General features: G+C 37.7%; 1 pseudogene; it reads right to left on the bottom strand.

Annotated features, from left to right (window-relative positions):
* Window positions 1-8,189: 8,189 nt before the first annotated feature.
* On the bottom strand, window positions 8,190-21,890 carry LOC139718413 (microfibril-associated glycoprotein 4-like; annotated as a pseudogene).
* Between the last annotated feature and the right edge of the window lie 1,849 nt (window positions 21,891-23,739).

The following is a 23,739-nucleotide window of genomic DNA, read 5'->3' as shown; positions in this document are numbered from 1 at the left end:
TTTAATTTCAGCATTGCAGTTAACATATCTCGACCAGTGTGAAAACGGCCAAAGAGTTCATGAGGAGCAGGGTAAAATAAAAAAGGAGAAGACAGAGGGGGAGATGGAGAGAAGGAGAGATTGATGGATGAGCAGAAGCAGATGGAGAAAGACAAGACACAAACACAGTGACACACCCAGGGAGTTTGATGTTGGATACGGAGTGTGGGTGGAGTGTAAACTGTGATGAGTACAGTGTAGGTGTGTAATGATCAGAGGGAGGCTTTTAGGAAATAATATCGACAAAGCTGGAGCGAGGCGGGCAGACACACAGACGGCCCATGTAGGAGTGTAGGTTAAAAGCAGGGGAGGTGAGACGAAAAGGTAGGTTCGTGGCTGTCAGTGAGTGATTGGGTTGGGGTGAGAGATTGAAAAAAATAGACAGACAGACAAACAGACAAGGAGAGGGAGACAGAGAAAGAGTCTACTACACACTACAAAAAAAAAGAGAATCTTGTTGGTAATCATGTTTCTAGCTGAAATGCATCTTTTTACTAAATTTGCAGTGTTCAGATGCTGAAATGAAATTTGCTGTCCACCCCAAACTGCTTGTAAATATTTATAGAAAACTGTTACACTCTCCCCATCATTCAACTTGCAAATTGTGCTCTGCCATGGAGTGTACATTAGTGCAGATACATGTATCACATGTAAACATAAAGGCAGGTGAACGTAGTTTCTTATTTTGTGAACCATTCGCATGAAATACCTTGCCAAAGGAATTGTGCTCATTACCATTGGTGTCAATGTTAAAAAAAAAGTATCTAGTTCCTATGTTTTTTTCCCTCATTATTGAGATGTTTTAACCATGTAACAACCATTGATCAGTTTGATTGAAAATGGGCTAAACAAAAGACTCATTTTGGAAATGTATTGCAGAGAAAAGTAATTCACACTCAATTCACACTCATTCAAGGCTTTCACACTTACCGTCATTGTACAAACACATCGATTAGCATAAAATAAGTTTGTAGACATGGCTTACAAACAAGTTCTTTTGTTAATCTGAAAGGGTCTCAGCCAGTGACAGACAAGAAGACAACAGGAAAGGAAGGTGTAAAAGACAGTATAGAGTTAATCTGTTGTTGCTAATTTGTCTCTTATTAGCGCAATGAGAAGACATGAATTACCACCCCACAGATCCCTTCAGTCTTGCCTAGGCATATGCCAGGTACTGTAAAAATGGACAGTTTCGCAGTGTTGAAATTTTTGCACATTTCGCGCAACGAGAAACTAGTGTGAAAATGAAAGCACACATATATTTTTGCCTGCCATATGTTCCAGTAGTTGAGATCTTGATTAGAAACTGCAGAATTAAAAACATGCGTAACTCTTCTTACCCCGCTGAGCGTGAAAAAATTAGTTGCGCGAAAATATCCACTTTTACAGTATATGGTACAGCAGTGATAAGAGGATAGCCAGCCAGCTAGACAGACAGATACATGTATGTACTCTTAAAGACAAAGATTAAAAAGAAAAGGAAAAAAAAAAGGAAAGGAATGTGGGTAGACTCTGTTTAGAAATATCAGTGTTAACTACATCCCCCTCCCCTTGTTCAACCTGGAGTTACAATAGATTGCCTGTTATCAAAATTTGTTATGATATTTGCAATTTAGTGTTCAAAGGTGAGATAAAGCACATTTTTTCACTATTGAATTATCCTATGTCCATGTAAATGATACATTGTATGTGTCCATTGTTTGGAGGACATACGAGTACCTGTGAAACACCTAACACACATAATTATGGTCACACGGGCAAAAAATTGTTAAGTTAAAGATCGTAAAGTATTCGCAATCAAAGGCATCGCCCACGTACAGATGGTAGGCTGGTCGCGTGACAAACTTGGCGATATTTTAGTCGTTAATGTTCACTCTGCCCAAAGATCAAGAAGATTGATGGGGGTCCACGAAATGTTGCTCTTATTTTGCAGGCAGTTTGATGGATAACGACCTTTCAGTCAAATTGCTCAGAGAAGAATCGACACGCCAAAGAGAATCAACAAGAAAATACAAAATTCTGTGGAAGTCATGTATTTGCAGATTGTCATCGTAACAGGAAAAATGAAATTTGAAGCCTTCTTTCGCTGTAGATCGAGTGATGGGAGTAGCTCTTATTCCAAGGAAAGGATAATGTTCTAGACATCAGTAATCATACTAAATCCACATAATTCAGTGACCATCAAAAAAATTGTGCCACAGTTTTCTTTCTTGCCTTCAGGGTGGTGCTTGTGACATATTTTTAACTATTAAATCATGAAAGACATGAATGGCTTTTAAAGGGGAGTGAAACCAAAATACATGTAAATTGAGGGAATGTTGTACTAATAGCAGAACACATCAGCAAAGTTTGAGGAATATCAAACAATCCGTTCAAAAGTTATGAATTTTTATAGTTTTGGTGCAGCCATCACTGGATGAGAGGACTACAGCAACATTAAGATATCATACATTGAAAACAATCTTAAGAAAATATAAAGAAAATTCAACACATTCTAACTTTCCCAAAGTAATAGAAGAGCACTTGACTTATTCCTTTCAGAAAGCAGGGGGAATGATATTCCCTTTAACATATTTCAGTAACAAGTCAAGGGAATATAAACTTTTCATAAGAAATGAAATTCTTTATAGAATTCTCTTTATATATTTTCATGTAATTTTAGGTATGGCATGTCACAAACTGTAGTATTCTTCTCATCAAAAGAAGGCTTTACCAAAACTTCATAACTGTTCAACTTATTGTCCTATTTTCTTCAAACTTCACTGGTGTTCTCTATTAAGATTGCTGCATTTACTCAATCAACATGTACAGTTGTATATTTAGATTTCATTCTTCTTTAACATTGCTTGCAGATTGTATATGAGAAAGGAAGACATCTTGGGTTACCTTTTCCTTAATTGTTTGACCTTAAGTCAATTGATAGAGAGTCAAAACCATTAGGTCAATGATAGGCAGAACTGCACCTTGTCGCATGATATACTTTTGACCATATCAGTGATAAGAATATTAATACGAGATATATAAACAACATTTTTTCCCCCCTAATCAAATGTGAATAATGTCACAATACTGTAGAGTAAAGCTAGTGAATGGGAAGGGGTGGCAAGGGACATGGAGGCAGGCAGGCAGGGTGCAGAAATTGGGGTGGAGTGAGGGGTGGGGGTATTCCAAGGCAAGGAGAGGTGACAATGGGAAGTAGAGCATAGAGGAAGAGGGCACGGCCCGATGACAGGGGGGCTTGGAGGGGTCACTTAGACCCCTCCCCCCCCCTTTCAGTGATCCTGTTATCTTGAACAATATTATTATCTTTGTTTTGGTTTATCTGTGTGTATGATGGTTAGATAGTGCCGCATTTTGAGTATCAATCACTACAAATGGATGTGCTGAAATACTGCTTACAAGCATCAAAAGATTTCAGTAATCATTCAATTTCATATATTTGTTGGTTAAAGGGATGGTATACAACAAAATGTAGTTTGGGTTGAGAGGGGGATTCAGGTTTTTAACTTTTTGCGAGATGATTAGAAACCACTTATATGAAAGTTTTAAGAGCTTACAAGGAATTAAAGGTTCATCTGATGAAAATCAGTTTTGAAATAGCTGAAATACCCAAAGCAAAGCAAAACAAAGTGGTCCTAATCAAAGGTGGGTCCCACCTTTGATTAGGACCTCTTTGTACCGTGATGTTTCAGCCATTTCAAAACCGATTTTATCAGATAGACTTTTAATTCCTCCTAGCATTGTATGCTCTTTGGTATTTCATATACATGTACGTAAGTGGTTTCTGTTTATCTTGCAAGAATTTAAAACCTGAATCCCCATCTCAACCAAAACTATACCATCCCTTTAATTTTATATATTTGTTGGTTAAGATTATAGAAGAGCTTCCTTCCTCAACATGTTTCATCATGATATCAAATTCATATTTTGCCCAGCAGAGGAGTCAACCCCTTTTTGCAGTTGGCAAATTTTTATGCTGAGGTGTGAGATAGAGTGTACATTGAAAAACTCCAGTTTCCTTTATTTCTATACATTTTTAATTAAAAGACATTGCATATTTGAAAACTTCCAGGCTGCCATTTATGTGGCAAATCAATACTTGTCTACATTTTACTGTCACAGAATTGACCAATGAGATAGCATGTAATGAATGCTACATAAAAAGATCCACCCTCCCCCGTCTGACTCAATTTTAAACTGTATTCCATGTTGAAATTCTGCTCTGGTTCATATTGTGAAATAACAGAAATTTGTTCTTTTTGGTTGCATTGGGATAAATGTTGCATTTCACAGCAAGGCCATTTATCATTTCATACTGTATTTTTGTAGTGTGCATGCATGATATCATCACCTCTTCTTATATGTCCATAAATTATACTTCTGACATCAAGCAAATTTAGAGTAAGATGCATTAGACCACTGAAAGTGTGAGAAGAATTGCCTCAGTACTCATTTATTTCTTTTTTTCCACATTTTATGACTTTATTTTGACTTTCACACATTCATAAACGTAATACACACCATAAACTTACACCCATTTTACCTTTCGCAAAACATCTGTCTTAGCCAGAAACTCAAATACTTTCGTTAAGTATTTGCATGTGACATACAAGACAGCACAAAAAACCATACTAAATAAGCATTCTCATCACAAGTGTAGGACTGAATAGGTCTGCTGCACACATACACAATAACATGCCTGACTTCAGTCTGCAATTTGATAATTCATGGGATTTACAGTGTCCCCATTGGCTAAACTTTGTTTCATTTAAATAAGGATTCCATAAATAGCTTGTCAGTACACATACATGTACTGACTAGTCCAGCTAGTGTACAGTCGAATGTGAGGAATATAGATGGGACTGTTTTTGTTGTACTTAAGGTTTTTATATATAAAAAAAAAGTTGTTCAATGATGGCAGAATTAGATTATCACTACAAAATATGATTTGTAAGGGAAACAAATAGACACAAATATGCAAGGATTCGGTTTTATAAAAATTGTTTATATGTGATCATCATCATAGAGATAGAATCCTTTTTTAACTTTGCAGATGAAATCATTAAGATTAGTAAATCGTACCACCAGGGTTGATGTGCAAAAGTCAACCATTGGGATTTTTGGCAGCAAATTAGCTATTGAGCACAAGATAATTAGTCTTTCGAAACTTTTAATTTTGAAACATGATAGCATGCGTATGGTCACAATTGCCTATACATACTCTTTCTATAGTCTTTATTCCAGACTTCCCCTGTCCTCACAGACCCTTTCAGTTAGCTAGTGATTGCCAAACCCTTTCCTTGCCAGCTTTGATCAACTTTTCCAGACTGTACACAGAATCAATATATTTTGTATAAAAATAATGATTATATCACTGTTAATATGATACAAAAAGAAACAAAAATCTCAGCACTTCTTACACTGTCATAAATTATGGAATTAGTCTGATGTATTTGACACATACACACAGTGTATTCAATTGAAAAAAGTAAACATTGAACTTTGTTTGTTTGGCCAAGAACAGCCAGGGAAGTATGTAATCTAGTTTAGAAATGTTTCTCTTGTGTACAGACAGAATCAGTGCCAGACTTTGACATAATGACAATCTCTTCAATGAAATCACTCATGAATCATAATTTCAAAAGATATAGACAATAATCTATAATGCCCTGTAATTTGAGCCTAGTAGTTTTCACATACATTTTAGGAAACATGTTTTAGTTGTTATCATGGCAAATTCTAATCAATATGTTTATTCCATTGAGAAGTGCCTTTACGAAATCTTAAATTTGCAAAAATTGTTTCAGTGATGGCACTGCGGGAAGTAAAGATGCCATTCTTTAAGGTAGTTGTGTGAGAAATACAGTAGTGACGATGAGAACCGTACATAATGATAGCATTAGAAAGAGGTAATATACAATGTCATTCATGTTAAATGTGATATACAGAATGTTCGATAACATATTGTATAATATGATAAGAATTATTTACAATCAAAACACAGTCACTGCAATTCACATGACAATTGAGAGTCATGGCAATCAAAAAACGGGAATACTGATAATTTGGAGTATCTTTGTTTTTTCATTTTTAAATAATTGTTCATTGACTATGTACAACTGTTTGATTTGATTAAAGTCTGCCCTAAGCTAATTTTCTTGCATTTTTGTGATTGAAAAAAAAAAATGCCACACACATACACAAAGTTTAAATATCAAATCCTTTTTGAATATTCTGTCATATATCATTATGTGTGTGGGAGCAAATATCTATATTGTAAAGGTTAATTTGACTTAAGATTTGGATAAGAAAGTGTTCTGCCAATGTATCATAAAACATTTAAATAACTATTTGTGACAATAAACTATTACAGGTTCAGTAGTGCACCAGAAAAATGTGCATATAGGCCTTCTGTGGCTGTTATCCAGGAAAGTAAATGAATCGCGAGTGCACAGAGTAAACATGGGATCTGTACAGATCTATGAATTGTCATGAAGTTGGTCATAAGTTCCAAACAGCTTATATGCTCTTCATCTCTCATGTACTTATACTCAGGATTCTTTGTAAATTCACACACAGTGCATACATACAGAAGCCTTGTACACAGATTAGTGTATGCAGCTGGTATGTATGTACCTGACAGCCTCAGTTTTCAATTGGGGCAGGTCTTTTTTATCTACCCCATCAGAAATTAATGGCTGTCATTCCTGAACAGTTTTAATGACTTTGAAAGCTCATGTTTTTAGCCATTCTTATGGGACTATTATTGTTAGTTCAAGCTTGATTTTCTCATAGAGCAATGTGAAATAAATTGAATTGAATAATTGAAACACAAATGCCCTGTCAGATTCAGCCATTGCTTAAGTTTTCAGAGAAGCAGTTGGTTTAGACTTTTATTTTATTTTTTGGAGAGAGATAGAGAGATAACCATGAAACAGGCAATATTCTTAATCAGTTAGTCTATATCTTTATGACATGTTGATCAGTTTTATCATAGCTCAATTTGCTGATACTAGATAGGGTTCATTTATTGTTGATTGAGATATACTCGTTTTTTGTTTTCTTCTGACAGCATCAGTACAATGCAACCCTCTACCAGAAAGAGAACTTGCTGTCAGTGCATCCTGCCAAGATTAAGCCGCTCTTTCCACCATCCTCCATCCCCCTCGACTTTGAGGCCCCACGGAGCGTGCCTGGAGACGGTCGGCTACCACTCCTATCTCTACGGCAACCAGGTATGTGAGAGGAATTACCGCATCCCTCAGTGCTGGTGTTGTGTTGCTGCCGCAGTGAGTGCCCTTGTGGGGGGGTACCTGGTGTGACGCGCTGAGACAAGTTTTCGAATATCCCTGACCGTAGCATTTTCTAGCTCGAAATAAGTCTCTCCCCCGTGAGTGCCCCCCGTGTAGGACAAGTTCTAACCATTGGCCTCAATAAGGAGACTCCAGCCATTGAATACTGTGCGCTACAGTCTATGTACACTTGTTAGTTGGAAATGATGGTATGAGAAGCAGATGGTGTGTATTCAAACATTTGGAAACAAATGGTGTCATTGCTTTGAAAGATGGAAGGAAGCAGCAAAGTTCATCACTTCCATCTCATTTTATAGGCTTTTCTCCCAAAGGCATTGTGGTTACCCTGTTGCATAAAACCCTTACCGCTTACCGCTAGAAAGGAGCGGGTAAGTCTTCAAATTAGCGGTAAATTTTATAATCCTTGATGCTGATTGGCTGTGACGCCTAATTTTGACGGTAGTTACCATTGAAATTCAACGGTAAGTTTTATGCAACGGGCCATGTTTTCGAAGGGATACATCTACAACATGTTGATGTTGACTTTGATTGAATAGAAAGTCAACTGCTCGGTAGGTAATATATGTCTGAGAAACATCGTGTAGCTGACTGCATGTTAGCAAAAGAATGAAAATGAGGTCAATTTTATCATCACTTACATAGTAAGTGCTACACACATCACAGACGAGTAGAAACAGATATATCAATATTGTTGAAATTTGGCCAACAGCAAAATGAAGGTAGACGGAAAGTTATCCATATTTACATGAGAAATTACACTGTAGCACAAATATGGGAATGAATATGTTGTTACTGTCCTCTCAAGTATGTCCTGAAGAATCAAATTGATTGGTGCGCTCATTGCCATGGTCTGTGAGCATCATTTTTGTTGATTTATACGAGTAGAACGGTGGACCGTCCGTCTCTTTCCAGCTCAATGCCGTCGTCCCACTGTCCGGTGTATGTTCCTTCGTGGTAGTAGAGTCCATTAAGGTTTGATCTGTCGCACGCCTGGAACCACCATCCACCATGGTGGACTTCGGCACAGTTCACCCCATCACTTTCGTCGTTGTCTTTGTCCACTGTTGTGAATCTGCTGCCGTCTGTGATATGTCAGGGCATCCGTGGCGTTTCCGCCCAAAAAGTCTTCGACTGTCAGCCTAAAGTCATTTCGCTTGTGGTCCACCTCGAAGCCGGCATAATCGGCGATGTACTTTCGGTTGAACCAGTCGGTGATCTCCACGCGCAGCATGTAGCGGTACTGCTTGCTCAGGTGGTGCAGAAACTCGTTGCCGATCCAGAACTCGGCGCTGACGTTGCCGAAGCCGCGGGCGTAGTCCCGCCAGTCGCGATTAAAGTCTTCGGACCCTGTCCACACGCCAGCTGGAAAACAGTCCAAGCGCTACCCTCCTGGTCCATCTCGCAGTAGATTGGGAAAGGGTCCTGTTTCTCCCCGCGGCTTGATCATGTAGACGCCGCTCACTGCCTGGGGAACTCTCCTCCTTACTTCATGGCAGTCCAGTGGTGTTGGCCCAACTGTAAAGAGAATGAATAAAATGTATGAGTGTGAATGTATACCTCTTTTAATTTTTTGGTTAAAAAGAAAAACAGTCACATTGATATCCTGTGGGCATGCTCAGACAAGAATTAATTTGTCTGTCTCAGTGCCATGCTGTGTACATCCATATCTTTCACAAGTATATATTTCTATTATTAACAAATCGGGTCTCGTAAATACAATTTGACAAAGGGTTAAGTCACAATGTTTATTAACCCGTTGAGGATGCGCTGAGTTTGCTACAACATGCATTTCCCATTGACATTTGCCCGAGTATACTCAGGACTCATCCTCAACGGGTTAAGAACTACAGAGATTATGAGCATTGAGTATTATCCTTTCCTTTCCGTTCTGTGTTTTTTTTTTTTTTAATCCACAGAACGTAATGTAAGAAAATTACAGATGTACACATTGAGTGACTGTGAGATGAAAATTAGAGGTAATTTTCAATAGAAGAGAGATAGTAATACTCATCCATAAAGAAGATTAGGTATCACATTTGTGTTGCGGAATGCAATATTTAAGTGTGTTTGCCTTGTCTCAGTTGTCAGTGAAGTGACTCCTTAAACAATGGTATATCATGAATAGGATATTTTCTTCCCCACACTTTCTCAATAAAGTCTGCGTTTCTGTCTTGCAGAGGGAGATATGTTCCCACACCTCCCACTGAAATTATGACAAGTTTTCATTTCCCTCTAGTGGTGACTCAACGCTCACAAACTGTCAGCAGTGGCAGTCACAACAGGTTTTTTTTTTTTCCCGCCCCAGACCAATGCTATCTATCTATCTACCTACAGTATCTATCTGTCTATCTATATACCTACAGTATCTATCTGCATCTTTCGATCTATCTGTTTATATCTATCTATCTGTCTATCTTTCGATCTATCTGTCTATATCTATCTATCTTTCTCTCTCTGTTTCTATCCATCCATCTTTCTATATATCTATCTATGTATCTCTCTTTCTCTTTTCTATTTTGAATTTCAAATTGTATATTATGCTTGTCACTGGTTAATTAATGTGTTTTGGGGAAAATCTGTCATTCTCCACATATCTCGGTCCTCAATCAACCTGTTGCTAGGATTGTTTGCTTTACGCAGGTTGATGAGGTCATCTCACCATCCCACAGCCCTGTGATCCGTCCCTCAGTCCATTGCTGTGGGGATGGGATGGGGATGGGAGTTTTGTTGTAAGGTGAGGATTTTGGGGGGCATGGGAAGGCAAGTTATAATGGACCGCTTCCTTCCACCGTCATAGCACTGGAAAGTGAGCCAACACATTATATCTCTTTTGCATGCTGCTCTTTTTTTGGTTTTGTTCTGTTTTGTTTTGTTTCGAACCCCCTCAATCCCAAATTGGATATTCCAAGCCCAACGCTTTGACAGAAGTGAGACAGTATAGCCGTAGCACACTGCTGGTGATCAACAGTTGGAAACAGTAGATCACACTGACTATAACATTTCACAAGGAACATCAAAAATGATTATGGAGTCTTTTTGTTGGGTAATAGCTGAACAGTCATCCTGCTTAGACTTGCTCTTCAGTTTCATTGTGATTGGTGTAATCCAGGAAATGATAGCCTGTCCAGTCTACAAAAGTGAAGTTTCAGTGTACACTTTTTTTTTTCAAAAATTTTTCATTCAAACTAATGAAGCGAGGAGCTTCTATGCCTAGATACTTTAATGATACGCGTGCTTATATATTTCTACCCCTCAGTAGTCAGGCATCTCAGGGCCTGTAAAATTGCAAACTTCACTACTGACTGTACAAACAAACAAACAAACAAATTTAATAATACATTCTATGTACGATTGATTTTTCTTCATGAAAAAAAAAATGATAGAAAGAGTGCCAAATGGAGTGGAAAATATGAAAAAAAAAATTTGAAAAACAACTTATGTCAGCACATTCTGAGTGAAGTAGGTCATAACCATGTTAGCTATATCCTGAGAAGCCTGGGTATTGTCTCTTAGGTTTTTTATGATTGATTGGGAAAAGTGTGGAAACCTACAGGCTCAATTTGTTTTGATTTGATACTGTTCACGCAGTACAAAGCAAGTCTGTTTCACTGCGAGATGAAGTTTATATTTCTTTTAGACAGAAGTGACATTTTGTGGATAGAAAACGTTTCATCTCCTTTTGTGTCCTTGACTCGTGATTGCAGTTTGTGCTTAGGAAACACTTGTTTGATGGAAAACAATATGTGGTGAATATGACTTCAGCGCACTCGGCGAGTGTCTGTGGGGAGAGGGTATAGCCGGGCGAGACCCCGCAAAGCCAAAGCGTACCGCCGGGATTCGTTGTCACGCAATGAGTGAAGTGATTTCTGCATTTGCAGCCGCACATAACTCATCTCATTACGGAGCGCGCCGGTGCAGATCTCGAGATCAATTCACCACACGCTTTGCGATGTCTTTGACAAATGTGCGGCGGCATGTGTGTGTAGGTGTGTTTGTGTGTGTATGGGGAGGGGGTAAGGAGGACTGAAAACATGAACATTTATGTTTGGGGATGTTTACATGGAGGATGGGATGCTGGTGCAATTTCTCTGACAGATGATATGAATGAGTGAAAAGAATTCATTTTGGGGGATAATTCTTTCAGAGCCACTTCAATGCTTCCGTCAAGTAAGTAGAAATTTTATCCTAATGTCATTTAGCTTGCTGGTTCTATTACACAATTTTATATTCTTTTTTCATTGACTTGATTAATACATCCGTAGTGGAGAATACATGATGAGATGAATGAATAGATATAGTAACCTAATCTGCAATTTGCACATATAGCAATTAGAATAATAATGCCATGCTTTCTTCATGCTTGGAGGAAATTTCCATAGTCCAGTAAATCAGGTTCTTAAATTGCAGATGCTGACAAAATCTCAGTCTTCCTTTTTGCCAGTTTATTGGCAAACATTGATTTAGGAGGCATTTTAAATGAATTACAGTGTCATACAGCATACATTGCACTTTCAACCCATTAGCACTGTATTCTTGCACAGAATACAGTACATTAATGACTTATTGGCGTGATGCCAGTAGATAAGGGCAACAGGCCAAGTTACGTATTGCACTTTTGGAAAAAGCCAATCAAGAAAATTAAGTTCAGTTATCTGAACATTGGTTGAGCAGGCATGTTGGAATATAGCTGTGGTCTTATCGATGCTTATTATGTTGCTGAAGATGTGACAAAGATCATTTTTATTGTGCACTTAATTCATAATTTTGTATCCCAAGTTATTGATGTCATATGAGGAATAGGAAAACCCTGGACCATCCATCCCCTTTATACCAAGCACATCGCAACTGTACTCCTCTGAATTTTTTTTAAAAAGTGTGTGCATTAAGATATTCATTGCACAAGCTAAAATAAGGATGAATTGCATATCGATGTCTGAGATTTTGTCAACTTGTAGAGCACATCCTGTCTTAAAAAAACAAAATCAAACTCCAAACAATTATAGTATTCTCTTCATCCAATGTATCCTACAATGATACTACGCAGATATGATCGCAAGTCACACTATGAACATTCCTGATGTATGTTAACAACTGCTGGCAGTGGACCATATGTGTTTGGTCATCAAATGCAGTAATAATGTAGTGGTATTAACCAGGGACAGCAGAATTTGCCTCTCACAGCTTGGCTACCTTCCGCAAGTGCATATTAGCTGCGAATCCGCCGAATTGTTTGTGGCAGCTATCAGCCAGCGCCCCGGTCGGCAATCAACAGGCGTGTTTAATAGCGTAGCTTACATGTAGCTCCTCGTGTGAACCAACTATACCAGCCACTCTATATTCAGCTACAATTCATGTAATGGGATGTCTCGCTAATCCAGTCTAACAGTGCTACACCACCGAGACAATGATTTCTTTCCTTTTTCAAAGAGAAAATACTGCACACTCTCTGGCTTGTTACTGCCATAGGGCCAAAATCACAGCTGACGCTGTTTTCCCAATGAAAATAACAAGTGATCACTCATGGTCAGAACATATTCTGCAGGCATGGCTTTGATCACATCCTATCACATCGGTCAATTATTCACTGGCAGGTTAAACCCTGTCCCTCCAGTTGTTATTTCCTTCCCTATCTTTGTCTTTATGCCTCCTTCCTGATGGATGCCAGAGGCAAAGTTTTTTTGTTTCATTTTTTTTTCTCTCATGGGATTCTGTTCTGTGCAGAGCCTTAAATTATTATCCTTATGTGCAACTGAACAATAAAAGTTAAGTTTGGATTGCATGGTCAATATCAATCCTTCTTTCTTTTTTTTATACTAATCAAGGACTGCTTAACTACCAGTAAACTGGTAGTAAATCATTTTCATTTCAATGGTAGTAAAGCTATACTTGTATTTCATTTCTGCATTTATTACGTAGTATTCATCTTGAAAGCATCATGCGTGTCAGTGCTGGATTCAAACATTGTTTGACATCAGATCAGGTGCATATTGGATCCAAATGCCATTTCTAGATGAAACTGATATTTGTCAGGTTGTCACTGGAAAGAGTAACCAATTGACTAGCAGATGAATTTTGTTGAAGTTTGGTTTTACTAGAGACGGTTGCTATGCAACAGGAAGATATTGCAGGGATGAATTAAGGAGAGTGCCACAAAGACCTGTTAGAAAGCTCTGAATATCATTGATACTCACTGATTTTATGTACTGCATTGAGGGTGGCGTAGTTGCCCCTGATCTGGTCCTGACTGATCATCTGCTGCTGCCGGAGCTCTGCCAGGTCGTGCTCCATCTTGTGCACCCGGTCCACCAGGTCCAGGATGAGGCTGTTGGTGTCCACGTGGTACACCGTGTTGGATATGTCGGGCGGCTCGCGCTCTGCCGGCCGCGCCTTGGACACCCCTACCAGGACCAGGAAGCAGGCCATTGAAAGAAGAGGGACAGGGGCCATTCTGTGTGATGAGTGTCGGGGGCACACCTGAAAGGAAAATTTGAGGGAAAGACTGAAAGTGTTATGTATGGCACTAGCATAGAAATATTCTTCGTATATTGCTGCATGAACCAAAACATCTGGATAATCAAATGGAGAGAGATGATGGTTGAAATCTGACTCACTGGCAAACCTGAAATCAAGGAGTACAGTAAAATTCAAGTCAGCAAAGTAAATATCACTGTGCACATTCAAGACTCAAATATGCACACATATAAAGACAAAAAAATATATATGTTTATACCTTTAAAGCCTTCTTTCAACTATTGCCCTACAGTTGAAAAAAAAGGAAACCTCTTAAAAAAACTGAAGAGATAAATATCAGATATTCACAAAAAGTGGAAATTATATGTTTCTCATGATTTCCAGGAGATTTGCAATCTTTCAGAGGAGCTTATCAGAGCCACTCAGTTTTGTAACACTGACTAGAAATATCTAAGCGTGCCATGTCAAGGAACATATCATTCTGGCAAGTAAAATCTGTATCAACACTGAAAACAAAACAAAATTAAATTGATTGACGTTTAAAGTGTTTGTCTCTTTGGAATACTTAGTACATGTGCAGAGACTCCAACTCTCCCATTTTATACAGGAGATCTCCCGCCAAAAGCCCATTTTTGCAAAGTCTCCCGTTCTCCCGCTTGTAATGCAATTTCTCCCACCCTGGCTCTGTATCTCCCGCTTGAAATGATTTCTTACTTAGTGCCATTGTATGTCGAAAAATAAGACTGAGATAGCATGAGAGAGCATCTAGAACCCTAGCGCTTCCAGGGCCCTTAAGCGGGCCCTGGAACCTGGACGCAAGGAACTTCGCGCACATCAAGTTGGAGTCTCCCGTTTGCTAGGGATTTCAGGCGGGAGAATCTCTAGATCAGAAGGTGCTTGGGGTTAGAGCCTCTGCATTTGCCATTCTCATTTTGTTGTGTAACATCCAGACACTCACTAGAATGGAAGTACCTTGACTTGAATGAGGCATTTGCAAATTAACTACACGCATATTAACTACATGGTAATTAACTACACGGTAACTACAATATTGAAAATAAACATTGCCAACAATTTATATGGATTTTACTCATGTATGTTTTTTTTTTCAAGTATCATTTTGTAGCTCTGCAGTAATATTCCAGTCAGTTGTTGAACAACTTGCACAAATGAATGTGAAATTCAGTTTATTTGATCTCAGCCTAACAATTGATAAATATGCATTTATACATGTATCATCCTTCCTTCATGCTCAGCAGTAACATGAGAAATATTCCTCATAAGAGGATATGACAGTAAAAATTTACAAAATTGTTAGGAATTCTGTTCAGGAGAAACAAGACCGTTTTTAAAAACAGTTCTATTTAAAGAAATATTGAAATGACTGACTTTCACTGATAAATTGTTCTCTTTTGTCTCTTATCTAAATCCAGTTTTCTCAGAGTTCAACCACTTTTGTTTAACTGCTTTCATTCAGAAATAGTCTTGTCTTCAGGTTGGTTTGTTGCTGGTTCTCTATCTTGCTGCAACGGCTGAAAGCATGAGGGCAGTACGGAATTGAAAATTTACCTCTAAATATGTTGGTGGCCCCTGACCGTGAAGTCATATACTTTCATATCCTCATTTACCCTATACAACCCCACCCCCCCCCCCCCCCCGACAAACAAACAAACCAACTTATTAACTAACATCTACAGCAACTAAGCATAAGTGAAATATGTCTTTGTTAAGTGTTAATAAAGGAAGAGATTTTATCATGGATGAAATGAAAACAAAAAATACATCTTCCAAATAGAGTCATAACAAAAATCACTTTAGAAAATGCTAGATTGCCAATATTTTTTATTTATTTATTTATCTATTTATTTATTTTTTTATTTTTTTATTTTTTTTTTTTTGGGGGGGGGTTCATTTTATACATAGTGGAATGCAATATACTATTTGGGAACCATACCAAGGATTACACATTCTGAGATCCTTGCTTTTATGTTGTCTACATTGCATACAAAATCCATCATCTTGATTATTAAAGATCTAAAAGTACCTTTTGCCCTCTTTTTTTTTTCTTTCTGCAATTGTTTTTACGGATTTGTATTTGAACTTGTTATAAGACCATAGTCTTCTTCCATCTGTCAATGAAATCTTTCAGAATATCCCCCTACTTTGACATAGTGGGAGATTTAGATATACCTGCCTTTGTTTTGGAAGCCATGGTTGATCAGACTATTTTCAACCGAGGAAATACGCAATTGCAGTGTATCTTTGGGTGTAGAGGAAAAACTGAAAGCAATAGGAACATGGCTGGATGTGCTGCTTTGGGTGAGAAATATATAACTGTATCCAACACATAGGAGAAATTTTCTGAAAGAATTTAAAAAATTACTTTTTCTTAAATTTGCTCACTACACTAAAATTTGGTTCTTAATGTACTAGTTTATGCCTTCCATGGAACTATTGAACTCACTGAAGCCTAAATCAGTGACAAAGTGGGGAAACTTGTGTTTTTAAATGAAATTTTGTGAATTATCACTTTCTCTATGGTAAGTTTCAGCTTCCGAATGGGAATTCCTTTGACTTAACAAAATATGATGCATATTTAGAATGTCCTGCACTGCATTTCAAATATTCATCTATAATGCTTTTCAAACACTTAATTGTGAATTTTGATTAAATACCATGTTCTTGGACAAAAAAGGGCTAATTTTGGCTTAACCCGTTGAGGACGAGTCCCGAGTATATTCGGGCAGGGGTCTATGGGAAATGTGTGTTGTAGCAAAATCAGTCCGTCCTCAATGGGTTAAAGCCCCATTATAGTATTTACCACACAATGTCATTCTTAGAGAAATAAGCTTTGCTGGACTACTTTTTGCGCATAAAATTTCAAACATTACTGCATGTGGACTGCTAAATCATAAGAAAAAGGTTGGGGACTTCTGGAAGTCCTATATATTCAAGAAGAAATACCATCATGGAATTGAATTTAATGAATTGGTATAACTACCAAATTTCAAATATCAGTTTTGCTCCAAAAGGTATATTATTAGTTTGATTGTCAAAATTGAGTCCACAGGACTTACAAGTTGGTCCAGCCTATAAAAGCACACAATGTATTATGATGTTCATTTTCTCATGAGTAGATGAATAGTTTTATGTCTTACTTTCATGTTTTAATAGGACATTGCCCCCGAAGCAGGCTTGGGCTTTTTTGTTATAACACGCATTTCCCATAGACACCTGCCAAGTATATTCGGGACTAGTCTTCAACAGGTTAACCCGTTGAGGACGATTTGATTTTGCTACAACACACATTTCCCATAGACACCTGCCCGAGTATACTCGGGACTCGTCCTCAACAGGTTAAAAAGAAACAGTACGGTGCATACAGCCCCCCAAGATGACTTGGAGAGGTTTAGTAGGGGGAAAAAAAGATGGGGGGGGGGGGAGAAAATTCAAAGCAATCTGTCATTTCCATCTGCCAAGGATGTTGGCACTTCAATTAGGAACCAGGCCAGACATTGACAAATTTGGCTTCACGGCTTGTTATATCCCAATTATGATATTTGGTAAAAGACAGAAAGGGGAAGGTGAAGAACTATTCTGCTCTTTACATTTATCAAAAACATTGATAAATTCCCAGATATTATAATGATGTTTAACAAAAATGCTCCATTTGCAACCCTCATAGATTAGATGTATTCGTTTGTGCGACAGTTACTGACATTGTATAATAGAATATGTTGCCACATGAACTGCTTTTCATTGACTATTAGCAAGTCCAGTGTAGAAATCTTGCGGTGAATTGGATCATAGTTTGTCCTCCTGTGTGTAGTAGAAGGAAATCTTGTGGTTTTTGAGGAACATTTGTGGTCTTTTGCCAATCGAGGAGCCATGAAAATGCCGCAGGGGAAAAGAAAATGTAAAGGTGTTGAAAAAAAAAATGAATAAGGATGTTCAGTCTTCTGAACAAACTTTGGCAAACTTTAATTGTATGCCAAGGTCATGAACGCATTTCAAAGAATGTTTGGCAATTGCAGCCAACAGGGCTAATTCAAAGTTTCCTGTGAAGGTACGGTGGCATGTGTCAGAAATAAAGAATGCCGTACAAGGTTATCCAATCCTCGTAATAGTCCATATATTTTCAGTTCATAGCACTTATCAATGCGCACTCCCAGCACAGGTGATGGGGCTCTTGTTTCTGTAACTTTGATGGGAAGAAAGAAATTGAATACTTCCTCACAGAAATTAAGATAGAATGAGTACAGAAGGGCTGACAGCTAGAGAAAGTGGTTTCAAATTAGAATTAAAGGTCATTCATCATTTCATAATCTTTTCTCTTAGTCAAATTCTAGGAGACAGTTTTTCAGGCAGTCTCCAATTTGTATGTTTTGTGGACATTTCAAAATGTCAAAACGTCCACTTCATGTGAGTAAGTAGAGAACAGTAGAGAATAAAATGGACTGAAAACATGTCAGTAAAAAGTTTGAATTTCAGACCTTACTTTACTTTTTTTAAGTTTACAGCTTTTGAAGCTTGACTTAATAGTTGTGGTCAACACATGACTTTTCTCTCCTTGTTGTATTGTCACATTAGGGTCTTCCTAAATTGCCATGGAAACTTTAGTGGAAGAATTTATGAATGAAAGAAACTGCTTTAGACAGCAAAGAGGTGAAAGTGAATAGAATTTTGGTAAAAGTGATTTATGTATTTATCTGCCAGGTAAAGAGTTGGATGAGGAAATTAATAAAAGAGTTTCTGGCTGTAAAGTTAGGCAGTATTATCAGAGATTAGGATTAAAGACATTTTGTTTTTAAGTTTAATGAAACTGATGGAACGGGAAGGAAATGGCATGAGGTAACTGAATCATTTCCATTTGTACCTTCTCATTGCTGTTTTGCAAATGGTTAATGGCATGCGACATACTACAAACTAATCGCTGCAACATATTAATAACACTCCCCTTTCTTCTACTGACATTTCGGATGATGACAACGATGAAATAAGAATCGAATCGTGATGATAAAGAAAATGACAATAAAGTTTGTGGATGAAGGTGCCAATGCAACATGTAGAAGATGAATCTTGATGTCGACAGTGAATGCCACTTTTTGAGAAATTGACTGACTTCAAGTTTTCACACATGATAGGAACAGAAGTAACCTGCCCATTCATATAGTCTTTTGAAAAAATCTGTTCGTGTAGCTTTTATTTTCCACCATGATAACATAACATGCCCAAAGTTGATTGCGAATCCTCAAGTATGGAACATGATTTTCCTTATTTGTAACCAATCAATGATTCAAATGTGGAGATAAGCTGCAATATCTCTTGTCAATCTAGTAATTAAAGTTACACATCAGCAGAATATTGGCTTGATTTCCTGAAGAGTGTTGCATTGTTGCTATTTTTCATGCTATATTATGTTATGCCTCCCACAGTCTAACTCATAGCAATTTTTAGACAGAAAATTTCAAGACAGAAGATGCTTTGTAGAATCTCATTCAATACAACTGGAATTATTAAATCTCATTTAAGAGTTTGAATACATGACTGGTTAAGATCAAACATATGTTCAAAAAGAGAGAAATGTACACATATCAGGTGGTAAGTTCAGGAATGTGTAAAAGTTGTCATGCTCCTGATAATGCAATGATTGCGTTGGTATAAAACAGTATCGTCTGTGATGGTAAAGGCCCTTGAGGATGTTGACAATGCTATCACATCATGACTATTAACAAAATGAAAACCTCCACTGAACATATAGTTAGATATGCGGTGTATTTGTGTCAGAAGACAAGCAGTTATAAATGACTATATACGTAATGAAAAAAATTAAGATCCAATCAACTGCTGAAGATATTCTGTGTTAACACTCATTACCAATGTCTGGAAGTGTCTCACAGTCTTTAGAATAAACCAGTTGAATACATTCAAATCTCTATCATTAAAAAAACAAAAGAATCAAAATGAAAGGAATATTTCAAGCTTGTGAATCTCGAGTGAGTTGTGTAATATCTTGGAGCAAGAGTAGACAAGTATACTAGTACTTAGACAGCTATTGGAAAGCCAAGCAGAAATTTTGAGTTTGGGTGTTGCTTGCTAACACACCCTTACCCTAGCACTCCTGCATGGACTGCAAGGAGTAGGGAAGGCAGAGGAGGCGGGGCGGGGAAGGCTGAGACCCGCAGTCCGCTCCCCTTATCACCCACCATAGTACGGTGCCATGTGCCATACTCGCTGGCAGCGACTGGCACCTGATCTCGCACCTCTTACATGGCCAGGGGTGAGAGAGGGAGAGAAAGGTGAGTTGCGTGGAGGGGAAAGGAAATTGGTATTAATCGATTACCCAAAACTCTTGTTCCCTTCATTAGCATTGGCAGTCCACACTTCCCCACGTGAGGGTCTAGTTCAGTTCAGGACTACCGTTTGCTGGAAACTGTTTTATCATTGACAGAGAATGTTTGTCTGTTGAGCTATTCTCGGGGCATTGTATCTGGTGTCATTTCATGCTGCTAGCACTACATGAATGAAATTAATTATCCAGTGGTATGCATTAGATTTCAAATAATTCACCACATTACATACGTAAAGATTGATTTTACAACATTGATGTGACAAATTGAATAAAGCGGTGTAAAAAACATGGAAGTGAAAGCAAGCTGTTGTGATAAGATATAGAGTGATATTTACCACAACTTCCCTTTAGGCATGATAGGTTGATCCAAAATGTTCTTAAGAAAACAAGTATTTTAACCTCAAACAGAGTATGACATTAAAAACAAAAATGCACAAAAAGTTCTTGGTGCCTGAACGTCACAGAAAGAATATGGTTAAAAGAAACCTTAAGTCGATAAAATGATTTGTTACAGGCACTGAAAAGATAAATAGCGAGAATTGTGACAAAAAAGGGGGTTGAAAGGATCTCTGGGACGTACATTTTTGACAAGTGAGGGTTTTATGTTTATTTTTACTGTGCCAGCACTTGTTTTTCAATCAGTAGATGTAATAATTATAATAATTGAAGAAATAAAAAGAAAGATACCATTGTTATAGGAGCTTCTCACTGGGTGGGTTATTCACTTGGAATCTAAGTATTTTGTTCTGATATAAATCGATGGCATGTCAAATTCAGCAAGAGGAAGTACAGTATAGATTTGTGAGAATGGTTTAGGGTAGGCTGTACTTTAACTACAAATTCGTATTCATGCTAGCTTCTTGAAAATAAATGAATGAATGAATAAATAAATGAATACATGTAGGTACAGAGTCCTAAGCAACCTGAAGATCTGATATTTTTGCAGATATGAAGATATCCTTTCACTATAAATAAGAAAGAATTGTGAATATGGTTTACAAAAATGGTACACTCTATACTCCTACTTTTCTACCATGGCATTACAGAATAGAGGAGTTCTGTATGTGAATGGTTCTGAAGATATTCATTTGCCTGAACAGAGTTCTATAATACAGCACACACATGCTATATGTTACAATAGATTACATTTTGTCACAAGTATTCACCAGCGATTTGCAACTTTCCTGCGGTTAATGAATCCTGCTTCTAACTGCAAGGTTTTTAGCTGATCCTGTGAAATGGCATGGCTCTATTTCTATTTTTTTCAATCCACATGAGAAAATTACTGTGAAAAAGCACAACTGTTCTATAGCTTCAACGGTGAACGGATGAAGGAAGAAGGAAATAATACAACACCATCACCCACTGCATGTTTGAAATATCCTTTGATAATTCCTGAAGGTTGTGGATAAGGAATGATACACAGAATGCTATCAATGAAGCAAAAAGACTTGCCTTCAACATCCAAAGAGAAAAGTGCAATCCAGGGAGTTTACTATTATCCCAAGTACTTAGAAACAGTCAAAGCCACTTCACAGGTGAAATTGGTCCAGTGATAATATTCCTCTCATGTGGCAAGTTCCAATCAGATTAGGCTTACTCCTTGGCAAGTAATATTCCATGCAGGACAGCAATCACTGAGTATTATCCATAGCTTTCGAATGGGAAGTCAGTTCTTTGCCCCCAAAATCCAATGAGGTATTCCCGAGCCTGCCACAGCTTTTAGGGCACGTCCACACAGCCAGCAAGCAGAGTAGTGAGCATGGCAGGGGTAGTAAAAACAAAAAGTGGGGAAAGAAGCAGGCATGGGTGACTTTCAACAAGAGAGCCCCTCCTCCTTGCAAACCCACCATTCATAGATCCCATGCCTTCCAGCTAAGCTCCGCCTTGTGAGTGTGCTAGCTTTGGCCAGCCTCCTCATGAAACAAGCTATCACTGCTGATTGGACAATACTTTGCTCATGAATATTTATGATATGAACCTCCTGTCTCTTTTATCTATTGGCTTAGGGATTCTCCAGCCAATAGTAGTCACTGAATTGTGACATGTATGTGAGAGTGTGTGTGTGTGTGTGTGTGTGGGTGTGTGTGCGTGCTCTAATGTGTGTGTGTCTGTGTGTGTGTATGCACATGTGTTTGTGTGCCCAAATGGTCACTAAAGGACAGCAGTGAGTAACAGTTCAACTTCCTGTTGCATATTCATGAAGTCAGATTGACTGAGGCTCCTGACTGGCTGAAAGTCTTGTAGTAAATTTGGATCTGGCAATTCACAAATTTGTGCTTGTTTATCTTCAGAAGGGCATTTGAGCATTATTCAGTCATGCAATGGGTGCAGTATAAATCTGTGCCATTGCTTTTGATCTGGAACCGAGCTCCTGCATCAAAATGTGTATGAATGGAATGACACAAGTTGATAACAATTTGATTTAGACTGTGCATTGACGAACTACAAGTTCTTAGCAACCATTTGACATTGAATTAATGTATTAGAGTGAGTTGATTGATAGTTTTTTTTTTTTATTTGTTTCGATCCATTTAAAGGTGCAATGGTGGCACAGTTGTGTTATTTTGTGAACTAAAGTCCTTATTCCTGTTCATTTGTTTGTGAATGTCATTTTCACTTTTTTTTTATCTAAAAAGAAACATACCCATGACATTGCTCTCTAGAGATGTACTTGCACAATATTTCAGAACACATTTTCAAAGGGAAGGGAGGTTGAAAGCTTCTGGTAAATTAAAAGAAAATTGCTACCTTGAGTGTGATTAGCTCTTGAAAGACAAATGAGGAGTCCTTAAACCATGCTACGAAAAGGACATTCAAAAAAGACATATCACTATTCCAGATTTTATATTTTGTATATATTGATCTGTTTCTTTGATATGACTACCATTATTTAGAATGTTGTTTTCATTACAACTTAAGCTCCACTCCTGAAAGTAGACAGAAAGGGACTCTGCATGTTATGTTCTGTTACCTTAACAACTTGTCATTATTTAATTAAAATACTTCAAGCATTTGTAGTCAGTAGGCTGTTCAATGCCACATCAAAACTAAGCTGCCTGTCTTCAAAAATATAATTATTCAGACAATGACACATTTGGTATAAACAGATTGGGTAAGCTTAGATGAGAAGGTTTTGCGTCTGTTTTATATCACATACTCTATTCATTTTGATATTGTTTATTTTGGGGTGTTCTGTGTTCTTTCTAATCTAATATCCTGAGAAGATATTGCTTCAATTACCTGTTGTTAATGTGAGGTGTTAACAAATACAAATTTTTCCCATGCCTGCATTGTGTTTCAGCCATAATTTTGCTCACTCTGGTGAACCTACAAATATCCCCCCCCCCCAAAAAAAAAGGAAAATAAAGAATAAAAAGTACTCCTTGTTTACTTTCAACGGGTCAGTCCTTGGATCACTGGATTCTGGGAAAATTCAATTTAATCTTTACTAGTGGAACTCCCATTTATTAATTTGATGCACAGATCTCGGAAGAGACAAATCAAATGTGGTGAGTGAAAAGATTATGCGAAATTGAATTACCCATGCCATAATGATATTCA

This window comes from Diadema antillarum, unplaced genomic scaffold (assembly GCF_040938485.1).
Source record: "Diadema antillarum isolate AM-2024a unplaced genomic scaffold, OU_Dant_1.0 scf00000094, whole genome shotgun sequence".
Taxonomy (NCBI): Eukaryota; Metazoa; Echinodermata; class Echinoidea; order Diadematoida; family Diadematidae; genus Diadema; species Diadema antillarum.
This window is presented reverse-complemented; position numbering and strand designations above follow the sequence as displayed.